This window comes from Nannospalax galili, unplaced genomic scaffold, assembly GCF_000622305.1.
Source record: "Nannospalax galili isolate Female #2095 unplaced genomic scaffold, S.galili_v1.0 scaffold390, whole genome shotgun sequence".
NCBI classification, from domain to species: Eukaryota; Metazoa; Chordata; class Mammalia; order Rodentia; family Spalacidae; genus Nannospalax; species Nannospalax galili.
In genome coordinates, this window is record NW_008330777.1 from 3,004,573 (window position 1) to 3,015,821 (window position 11,249).

General features: G+C 35.2%; 1 protein-coding gene across 4 annotated transcripts in view; it reads left to right on the forward strand.

Moving 5' to 3' along the window:
• Syt1 (synaptotagmin 1) overlaps positions 1-11,249 on the forward strand; it is a 556,957-nt gene that overhangs the window by 159,810 nt on the left and 385,898 nt on the right. For 3 of the 4 annotated variants that reach the window (XM_008852081.3, XM_008852056.2, XM_008852074.3), the window contains one exon: positions 10,289-10,365. The exons of the other annotated variant lie outside the window; for it this stretch is intronic. The gene's annotated coding sequence lies outside the window, so the exon portion shown is untranslated. The remainder of the gene's footprint in view (positions 1-10,288; positions 10,366-11,249) is intronic. 4 annotated transcript variants of the gene reach the window in all.

The following is an 11,249-nucleotide window of genomic DNA, read 5'->3' on the forward strand; positions in this document are numbered from 1 at the left end:
GCATTCCATCCTTCAGGATAGCTTATTAAGTCCAGAAAGTAAACAAGACAATAGCTTCAGGAAGTCCCTGAAATCTCCCATTCTCACTAAGCCCCCTTTTTGCCAAAGGATTTATAAGCCCTAAGGACTGCTGAGAGACTCTCTCAGACCAGCTGAGCTGCCTAGAAGAGGCAAACTTTCCTGAAGAGTTCAAACCCACTGACGTACCCTGAAAGGATGCTCTCCAACCTGTTGCGCTCTCTGCCAGCTGTATAGTGTGCTCCAGGTTTCCTGCTTTCCTGAGCTGTCACCTATGTGGAGAACGGGTGGGTTTTTGGTGATGCAGCTGTCTTTGAGTCATTTCTGCTCCTGTTAGTAATTTCTCACCCAAACTCCTGTAAATAACCCCCAATAAAACTCATAGATTGTTTTTTTAAAACATTAACTAAAGAGGTTCAAAAGATGGCTCAGCAATTACAAGCATTTGTTTTTCATGCAGAGGAGCAAGGTTTGGTTCCCAGCACCACCAGGCAGCTTATAACCACCTGTAATTCCTGTTCTGGGGGATCCTCCACCTGCTGGCCTGCACAGGCACCTGCACACATATGGTGCATATGCATACACTCAGGCACACACAAAAACAAATAAAATAAAAATAAATCTTTTTTAACTTTTTTTAAAATTAAGTCTAAGGGTAATTTTAACTTAGTGATTCACATGTCCCACCAAAGTGGAAAAGCAAGTTATTAATGATATTGTACTATGCAGAGAAAAGAGATTGACAGGGTCCTTCAAGAATTCATTTCGTTGACCAGGCAATTATTTAGAACTGCATACATGCCAGGAAAAGTGCTGAGTACTGTATATTGAAAGTTAGGTAGATTCCCATGGGTGTCTTCTATTAAACAGAAACCAAAACAGAAATGAATTTTGGAATATGCATTGACAGTGGGAATTCGAATTTTATGGATAAGGACTGCATCTTCTACTCCTGTATACCATACAACTCCTAGAGTGGTACCTTGGAAAACTTGTTGAAATTTGCCTATTTAGAGAAATGGAACCTTAGCTTCATGGGAGGCTGCCTCCAGTAATAATAAGACCGATTTGAATGCATCTAGGAAAAAGTCTGAACTTTCCATCAACCTCTGTCAACAAGGTTTGCTGTGCTTAACATAGTTAGCATTTAAATTTTTTCGTTATCTTAGCATTTTTGTTCATGTTACAATTGTGAGCAAAATAAAAACCCACATGTGGTAGATAGTATTACAGAGATTCATTAAAGTTTTAAAGTGAATTATTATATGATTATTTTTGGTTATCCTCTACTTCAAGAACATGGAAATGATTATGTTAAAATAAATTTATTTTTAGAAAACTAAAGAGCAAATTGCAGTAAGAGATTATATAGTAGAAACTCCAGAAAACAGCAAAAATTTTCTTGATACAAAGTATGTAATTGCAAAATAATTTAATTTCAAATTGAAGTTTGTTCTCCCATTGAATTTTATATCAGAGTGCCAAAAATTCAGACCACTATAATCCCTGTCTAGAGTCCTATCTCCAAGAAAATGTCTTCTCTGAGGAACTACTCTGATATTCTTGAACACACTCTTTTGTTGGTGAAAATTAGATGCCATTCACATTAGACATGTGAAGAATCAGGGACGAGAAGCTGAGGAAACAGCTCATCCTTGCTACTGCCTCACTTAATCTGCTGTTATTCTCTTCATTGTATCATTTCGTGGGTGAAATGAGAACCTCTTTCAAGCTAGGCAAAATAGTGTCAGTTTTTAAAGTGAAACTGTATTGAACTGTGCCACGAATCTCAAATGCACCAACTGCTGCTTCTAGTGAAAAATTTCATATGATTTCATTGTTTTTCCCCTGTGTAATTTGGTGCATATTTTCTGTTTCTTTAAATCACAGATTTGTTCAAAAAATTTCTTTCTGAAAAAAATCGATTTAGAATTTCAGAGGGTGGCATTTCTGCCCATTTGAAGAAAAAGATACACTTCGTTCAAATTAAGTAGTTGGGCCTTAACTTATGGCAAGCACCTTTCTTAGCATCCCTCCAAACTTTATATTTTCTATACATGAATCTGTTTTTGCCTGTTGAGGGTAATCTAAATTTCGGGCTTCTGATCAATCAATGACTTCAAACAAATTCAGTTTCAGAATTTAAATTAAGACTGAGCCAAAGTATTGCCTCTAGGAAGAACTGCTAACCATGTTGTGGGAGTCCAAACTTTCCTGCTACATGTTTGATATTTGAGTCTTCTGAATAAACCAGAAATTGATTGATTGAGTAATAAGAGAAACCCATGTATATTTATATGATCATAGTTTTACATGGCTTTGGAGTTCTCTGATAAAAGACCCAAAGACTCTGAGTGAAAGACCCATTTTTAATCTTAAGATTGATAAAGCATGGGGCTAGAGAGATGGCTCAGTGGTTAAGAATCCTGAGCTGCTCTTGCAGAGGACCCAGGTTTGGTTTCCAGTACCCACATAGTAGCCAATAACAATCTAACAACCATCCATAACTCCAGTTCTAGGGGATTCAATGCCCTAATCTGACCTCCACAGGTATTGCATGAAATAGATGCACTTGCATGCATGCAGGCAATACACACATACACATAAAATAAAAAAATAAAAAGAATATTTTTAAAAGATTGGTAAAGCATGAGCACCTTTGTGAAACATAATTGAACAAAAAGGGAATTATCCCATGGTGATACATCCATGGCCAAGCTAATAGCACAGCCTCTCTGCAGCCCTCCTATGTATGGGATTGGACCTTTTTTGGAATGTGGTTCTTAGGATTTAAAATCAAACAAGGTAAGTTAGAGGCTTTCTTTGCTGCTAAACTTTACACAGAAAATCAGGGAAATGTTACAGCAATGCTTTTAGATATAGCTGACTTTAGGGAAAAGGTCAGCTGCTTTCTGACCTACCTTCAGGAAGAGGAATTGGTGTTTCTGCAGTTTGCCTTTAGGAAGAATAAAGGATGAGATGATCACAGGAAAGCTGGCCTCTAGATCTTTTACATCCTTTTTCTAATTTCTAACAATATTTTTTAAATGTCATAGGGACTTTGTGTTTCCAGTCATCATACAGCACTTTTACCCACATACTGCTTTTCAGTTCACTTCAACTTTCACTCATAATTTATTGACTCTCATTTTGAGAAAATTTATCTTTAGTTTCCAGTGACCATGCATTTTGTTTACTGCCTAGATATTTCTCTGTGAATTATATAGAAATATATACTATCATTAAAAGTTATATGAAAAGCATATTTGTATCTATTAATAAATGCATCCTGAAAAGAATCCTACAATGTTAAATCATCCCATAGAGAGTAACGTGTAAGAATTGCGATCATGGTATTGTAAAAGTTCCAGGACACTAGTGAATTTAAAGAAGTATGTATTATTAGAATTTAGAGAGCAGGAAAGAGAGTGGAGCCGGGAAGGAAACCAATGCTAGATCTTGACCTTCAACAGATCAAGACTGAGTTTATTCAGCACATCACAGGGCAGCAACCTTCCCGAGGGATGGCACTGGGGAGGAGGGAGAGTTAGAGACTATATGGACGCTAGGGAATGAGGAAGTGGATACAGCTGCAGGTTCTACGTGCAGGTCAGCGTACGCTTGACTTGCAGGTCAGCGTACTCTTGAGCAAGGGAGTCTCAGGGGACTTCTGGTTTTCTGCGACCAGGGCATTCTATCATGCATAATACACATTGCTTGGAAAGTTTTAATTATTTTCAGCCTTTTGTTCCTTTAAGATTAGATATATTCAGCTACTTAGAAATCAAAAGTATCTCAATAAATCCTTCAGATATACCTTATTTTACTACATTTTATTAGGAAGCAATGGTGATACAAAAAGTTATATCAACTGCTTCGAGCTAATGCAAGAAAGAAGACCTAGAAAATGGGTTTTCTACATCCTCAAAGTCCATCCCAGCAACAAAGCAACTTTGTTGCTAGGTAAAACGAGGATTTAGATGCTGACAGAACTGAATTTAGATCCTGGTTCTAACACTCACTATAAGAAGTTGTGAATTACAATTGCTTATGTAAATAGAGATATTTAACACCTACATCAGCATTTCCTTGTATAGATGAATGTGATAAACATATGCAGTCTACAGAATGTGATTTATTAAGTAGCAGTTTTAATCTGTTGGCTCTGTTGCCTCTTCCAAGCTAAGCATATAATCTCTAACAGTTTACCTTGAATTAAGTAATTTTGTCCATCAGATAACGGTGAACCATTCTGTATTTTTGTTTATAGTTTATACCCCTTTGATTTACCAATAAGCCATCATCTTTAAGAGTCAGAGGTAAGGAAGTTGGCATCTCATGGACAAATTCAAAATGAGAAATTGCTCATTTTCTGTTCCAGTTCTACAATTTCCTAATGGGTATAAAGCAGAGGAGACCAAGGACCGCCTCCTTTCGGCTATGATATTGTCCTGGCTGACCTTACTCTTTCAGCCTGGCACCTTGCCACCCTTTCCACCACAGGGGATGGTACTGAAATAAATCCAAAATACAACATAGCACAAAAGATGAAGCTCTCAGCATAGAACTGAATAAGCCTCATGGCATGTTCCAAATTCATTTGTATATGTTCCCTGGCACAAAACTGCATTGAATTTGCAGCAAGATAAGGGCTATATAAATAATTTCCTTTCTTTCAGCCTAAATGTTTCTAGAAAATTATTACCCCGTCTTCCCTACTCAAGCATGCAGAAACTTGGAAAAGTAGAGTATTATTTCTTGTTGTTCACCAACATCTTCTGTCCTGTCAGAAAATATACATAGCTTATATGTATAAACTATAGTTTATAGCTACCTTGGGCCTCTTTGTAAAGATAATTTATGAGTTTCATCTTTTTCTGAAAAATGTTTGCTAAGACTAGAGCTGGACCTCAGTGACACAAGGTTTCCTGCCTTTCACAAGGCTCTGAGCTCAGTATCCAGCATCATAAATATTAATGAGCCAGCAATCATATACCTATAGCATCTCTAAGTGTCAGAGAACCAGAATCCATGCAGAAAGCAGAAGACTCTTAAATTGGAGAAGTTCTTTCAAGTTCTGGTTTCTTTTTTGTTTGTTTGTTTGGTTTTTTTTTTTTTTTTTTTTTTTTTTTTGGTCTTTTTGAGACAGGGTCTGCTTGTAGCCCCGGCTATCCTGAAACTCACTATGTAGACCAGGCTGGCCTCGAACTCACAAAGATCCACCTGCCTCTGCCTCCCAAGTGCTGGGATTAAAGGCGTGTTGCTGCCACTCCCGGCTTTCAAGTTCTGTTTTCATTGTGCCTTCCTCTTCTATTAGCCCCTCTCTTTATTATTTACTCTCTTCCCCCAGAGACACAAATTCTGCTTCATACATGTGTTTGTTATAGTGGCCTTGGTTTGAATATAAACTCATTAAAGATAGTCTGGTCTGTTCTGACAAATCTGAGAAAATATCTCTCCTCAGCAGTGCATCAGACTCCAAGGCCAGATTTCACACCTTAGCTTTTGGTGCTTCTAAGCCTAGTCTTAGACTAATCATTAGAAATCTGTGTACTTTTGACCCTCAAATCATAAGTACCCTGACCCATCTTCCCAAAAACACCCAGGAAATTTTGATTATGAGCTGCAAGGCAAGGTAGGAGCTTTACAGACCTCTCAGAATCACCAGCCAAAGTTGATGGCCAGGAAGACATTTTTGGTAGCTGACAAACATTTCTATCCATTTTCTCATCTCAGAGTACGTCTAGCACCTCTCTATCCATAGTGTTTGCTGAGCATCTGTTCATTTTAATTACTACTTTATTTTAAAGAAACAAGTATTATGATCCATGACCACCACTTGTTGGAAAGATAAAACCAGCAGAGCTGACATGAGGGAATAAAGCACTCACATTTAAGCGCTGCTGAATCATGTGTTAAAGAATGGATAGCCTGACAGGTATAAGAACAAAAACAAACAAGGAAGCCAGTGTTACTATGGAAGATTTCCTGGGTTCTGCCAGATGGGACCTGAATCTGAAAGCTTTTCATGGAATTTATATAGATCTGAGTTTCTTCAAATTTCCCTTCTCTAAGATGGTCATTTCCAATTCTAGGTAGAAAAAGAGCATTTATATCATCTCCTATCATTCCATGCTTTCTTTTTAACACTTTCCATTTTGTTCTCTTGGGGACGCTAAATGTGGAAGCATGCAAGGTATAATGTCACTCTGCTTATAATAAAAAGAGTAGGTATGATTGCTTCGTGTGCGTATCTCTGTCAATTGTTCATGTAAATGTCACTTCATGCACACTAAACTATAAACCAGTCTCCCCTGTATTAAAGTCTTTCGGTAGGATTTATTTTCCCTTACCTGAATCAATGCATTACTTCATACATTAATTCATCTTTTCTGGTTTTTTTTTTCATTTCTCTTCATGTAGAACTCCTATCAGGATATTATCTTCTACAAGAATGCTCCCAGTTGACTATTTTAATAAACAAAGCCATATACAGTGTTCCTTAGGGCTTGAAAGCACCTTGGAGAATGAACGTTTCCACTCTCATTTCACAGCTGATGAAATTGAGGTCAGAATAAATGAAGTATTTGCCTAAGGTCAAAATCAGGATAGAAGAAGAATCAAAAGTGTATAAGATGAAACTGAATTTTACTTTTGTCAATATACCATATTGTTCATTCAACAAGCATTTATTTATGAGTTGGGCACCATTCTAGGAACTAGGAAGTCAACGAGGCACCCCTAGGCACAATTCGACTCTGCTATTTATGTTTTGGCAAAGATTTCTCTCTTAGGTGTATGCAACAGGACTTCTTGCTGTATCTTTTTTAGTTGCATTTCTTTGTGCTTTGATAGTGCTCTTACCTTCATTCAGTGCCAATTAACTTCTCCCAAACTTTCTATTTAATTAATTCCCATCCTCTTTTTCAAGATACCAACTGACTCTCCTGACTTAATGCCCCTCCACCTCATTATCTTCCCCCATTCTGAAATAATTATTTCGAATATAATGAAAATGTTAAACATGGTTGAACCCAGCATGTGATTACTGTAACTCCAACTGCCAACAAATGTTTTAGTATTTTTTGATTTGTATAATTAAGTGTCATAACAGCAAAACAAGGAGCTCCATTCTCTTTACGCCCTCCCTTTTTTATTCCTTGTTGCTAAACATTTACTTTTATCATAACAAGGACAGGCTTGTAGATATAAGCCTTCCAAATAGCTTTTTCTAGCTAGACAGAAAAGGGACAAAAAGTTCCCTTATTCTAATAATCCTCCAGTGCAAACAAAGTCTCTGTCATTGTACTGTTACCTTCTTTATGGAACCTTCCAGCAATACTGTAGGTACCTTTAGTGATCGCATTTATTTGAAAAGCATTTCTTTGTCCACTGCTTTACTTGATAGATTATTTTCTTTTCATTGCCTAATACATTCTGATAATATTTAAATAAGAATTATTCTCTTTATAATTTTACACAGAATAAAATAGACTTGGACTTAATCAACAAAATAAATATAGCTACCATTCACTATGATAATGAATACAATTCACTGTTAGATAGTGAAACTAACACTAATACATTGTTTTTATTTAATATGTATATATTTAGGTTCATTTTTAAGTACTTTGTTTTTAAATTTTTTATTGAATTTTCGAGGATTTCATACAATATATCTTAATCATATTTAGACCACCCCCCTTCCCTATCTTTAGCCCTCCTTAGCCTGCCCACAGGACTTCATGCATTTTGTCATACATGTTAGGCCTATTGAGTCAAGTTTGTGTACCCAGATGTCCCTCTGTGTGAATTCATTCCCTGGAGCCTGTTCAGCCTATTATTTAATATTTTTAAAGATAGTTTTATAGTCTTTTTTTTTTCGGTCTATTTGAAACAGGGTCTCCCTGTAGCCCCAGCTGGCCTGGAACTTGCTTTGTAGACCAGGCTGGCCTTGAACTCATAGAGATCCACCTGCCTCTGCCTCCCAAGTGCCAGTATTAAAAGCATGCACCACCACGCTGGGCTATAATGTTTGTTTCTGTATTACTCTAATAGAAAGTTAAAAAAAATTACAAGTCCCCATATGCCCTTGTATGGATTCACCAAATGTTTATACTACTGTCTCACATCGTCTTTTCCCTCTCTGTCTCTCTTTCTGTGTATATGTGCACGTACAGTATAGGCTTGTATCTGTACACGTACACATGTAGGCACATTCTGTTGATTTCACAGTAGCCAGAAATTGTTCATGCTTTTTAATTCTAATCATAATTCTATTTTTGAAATTAAGCAAAATACAACACATTTTAGATATTAAAATTCTACAGAAACTTTTTTTTGGTTTTTGAAGGATATATGTATGTCCTAAACAGGCTCCAGGGAATGAATTCACACAGAGGGACATCTGGGTACACAAACTTGACTCAATAGGCCTTAACATATATGACAAAATACATGATGTCCTGTGGGCAGGCTAAGGAGGGATGCAGATAGGGAAGGGGGGTTTAAATATGATTAAGATATATATCACATATATATATAATGTACACATCTAAATTATATGTAATATATTCAATTAACAATTTTTGAAACCATTTGAAATTATATTGGAAACATGGTATTCCCTATCTTAATATTTTATTGTGTATTTTACTGTTTCTCCTATGACCAAGATATATTCTTACATTATACATAGGCAGTTTTCAGCTGATATGTTACCATTACCTAGTTTACAGTCCACATTCAACTTTCCTCAGCTGTAGCAATGGTGTTCTTAGTAGCTGGCTCTTTCTCAACCCCTACTTTTGGTAAATGATGCAGGCCAGACATTTAGTTGTACAGTGTTTTATTTCTATAGCTAAAAGCTGACATTCAGTCCATAATGACCTGGATAACATCCCCTTTTCAGGTAATCTCTGCTTGCTGCCAGTTGTTCCAAGAATGAAAATGTGAGCCAAACAATATCTAACCAAGGCCCTGAGGATTACAGATACCTACGCTAAGGATGTTGCTAAACACCCTTACAACTATGTCCTAACTGCACATTTCAGCATTTCTGTGAGATTTGGTCCAAGAAAGAATGCTCTGGTGTTTCAACATATTATAGTTTTGACATTTAAAATATGGACATGAGTGTCTGTTTTCAGCACAGGTGACTTACAACAGTTGTGGGGGGGTCCTCAGATTTTTTTCCATGTTTCTCATAAAGTGCTGTATGCCAGTGTATTTCAATGTGTATATGCCAATAGAATCCTGTTGTAGGTTTTGTTTTAATAAAGAAGTATCAGGATGCTAAGACTATAGAAAGCTTGCATAAAATTGATTATGGTTCAAAAATCATATTTTACTTGGTAGTCAGGCAAATCTAAGTGCATTTTAACATCACTATTCCTAATGGATTTTACTAGAAAACAGTTGAGTTTTGAGCAAGAATAAAAGGAAAACAGACCTTGCAGACTTCACCACAGAACAGATGTTAACAGATGTTAAACTTTCATTTATGAGTTTCATGTCAAACCAAATCAGAAGTTACTGACATCTTTATTACATTAAAGCAATTCTTGAAATTGACTCTTGGTAAGGAATTAATTTTTTTTTAATTTTTTGGGTCTAAACCAAAAGTTGTACTTGAATACAATGATATGGAATTATTTTTATCTTAATTCCAGACTGGCATATATTTACATATATGTGCATTTTTACAGACATAGCCAATGTACTGAAATAATATGAGTATATCTAGAAGATGACTGGGCTCTTTAAAATAGGGTAGTATGTGTGATATGTTGAATTTTTTTCTAACCATAGGAAAAATATAAAAATTGGGGTAAACAAATAAGGTTGATTTTAAATAATCATATAAATGCTTGATATAACATCAGACATTAATTGACTAGAAAAATGTGTCTTTTATTATGAATAGAGTAATATAATATTCTCTCATGTATTTTTATTTTAAATTTTCAATGGAAACACTCAATAAAGAACATAATTTCATAACCTGATTTTATAAAATGAGTATATAAATTATGCACATGATCATGATCTGTGGCTTTTCAAACCAACTTTAAAATTCTAATTCTATTTTTCTGTATTACATTCTGTACACTACATATTCATGAGTGTGACATATTTTGTATTTAAACATACATATTGCAGAATTTGAGATAGAAATCTTAATAAAGTTAATGTTATACTTAAGACACTCTCAAATGATTCTGAACTATGTGTAATCAACTGATCATCATATGTAACATTTATCTTTTAGACTGAAAAGAAAGAAACAGATTCTGAACAAAACAAACAAAAACAAACACAAATACTCCAGAATTCCCCAGCAGAACAGTAAGTACTTTATACCTGAATGCCTTTTCTGCATTACTCACCTTTCTATTTTTTAATATAAGAAATTAGGATAGTAAGCAATTGGAGCCTTCTAAATCTCCATTTCAATTCACTAGAGTGGACAGGAAATCATTTGTCATGCAATCCCCTTAGATAAGAAGATGGGCAATCTATGTGCTATTTCTCTGGTGACGAAAATGCGCATGTTGACCCATATTTTTGACAAACATTGAATTATTTTAAACTCAAAGGGGGGAATGTAAGCATAAGTGATTTTCTTTTATATGATACAAAATTTACTATTTTAGAAAAAAATCTTAGAGAGTATTACTATGCCTGGCTTGTTTAAAGTCACTAAACTGGAATTATTAAAAATAATAAGCATCTGCAGGCTTAAAATTCATAGTTTATTCTCACAAGCCCATTTCTTTCTTTCTTGTGACTTAACTATTAAATCTATTTTCTTATTTATCTGTGACTTAACATCAGTAATAGTTTTCCTAAATATTTTTTATTAAGAAAAATAACATGTATCTTGACGTCATCCTCTGTGTCAAAATAGGGAAATATAAAGAGTTCTAAGAAACAAAGAACTATAAAGTTTGAGAGTGTGAATATCAAAAACAGTAAAATAGGGATAAAATGTTAAAATCCATGTTAATGACCCACATTGTAGCACTTTGAATAGTAATGTTGACTGAAATGAGTTGGAAAATGTAGTTCCCTGAAACGCCAAACAGAAATAGTAAGGGTAATGATTGATCCAAATGGAACCCTGTGTCCTGTTAGCTATCAAAAGTGAATAAATTTCAATGGAAATGATTATAATATTGATATAAAAACAAACATTTAATACTAATTTTAGAATATATAAATTTATATTA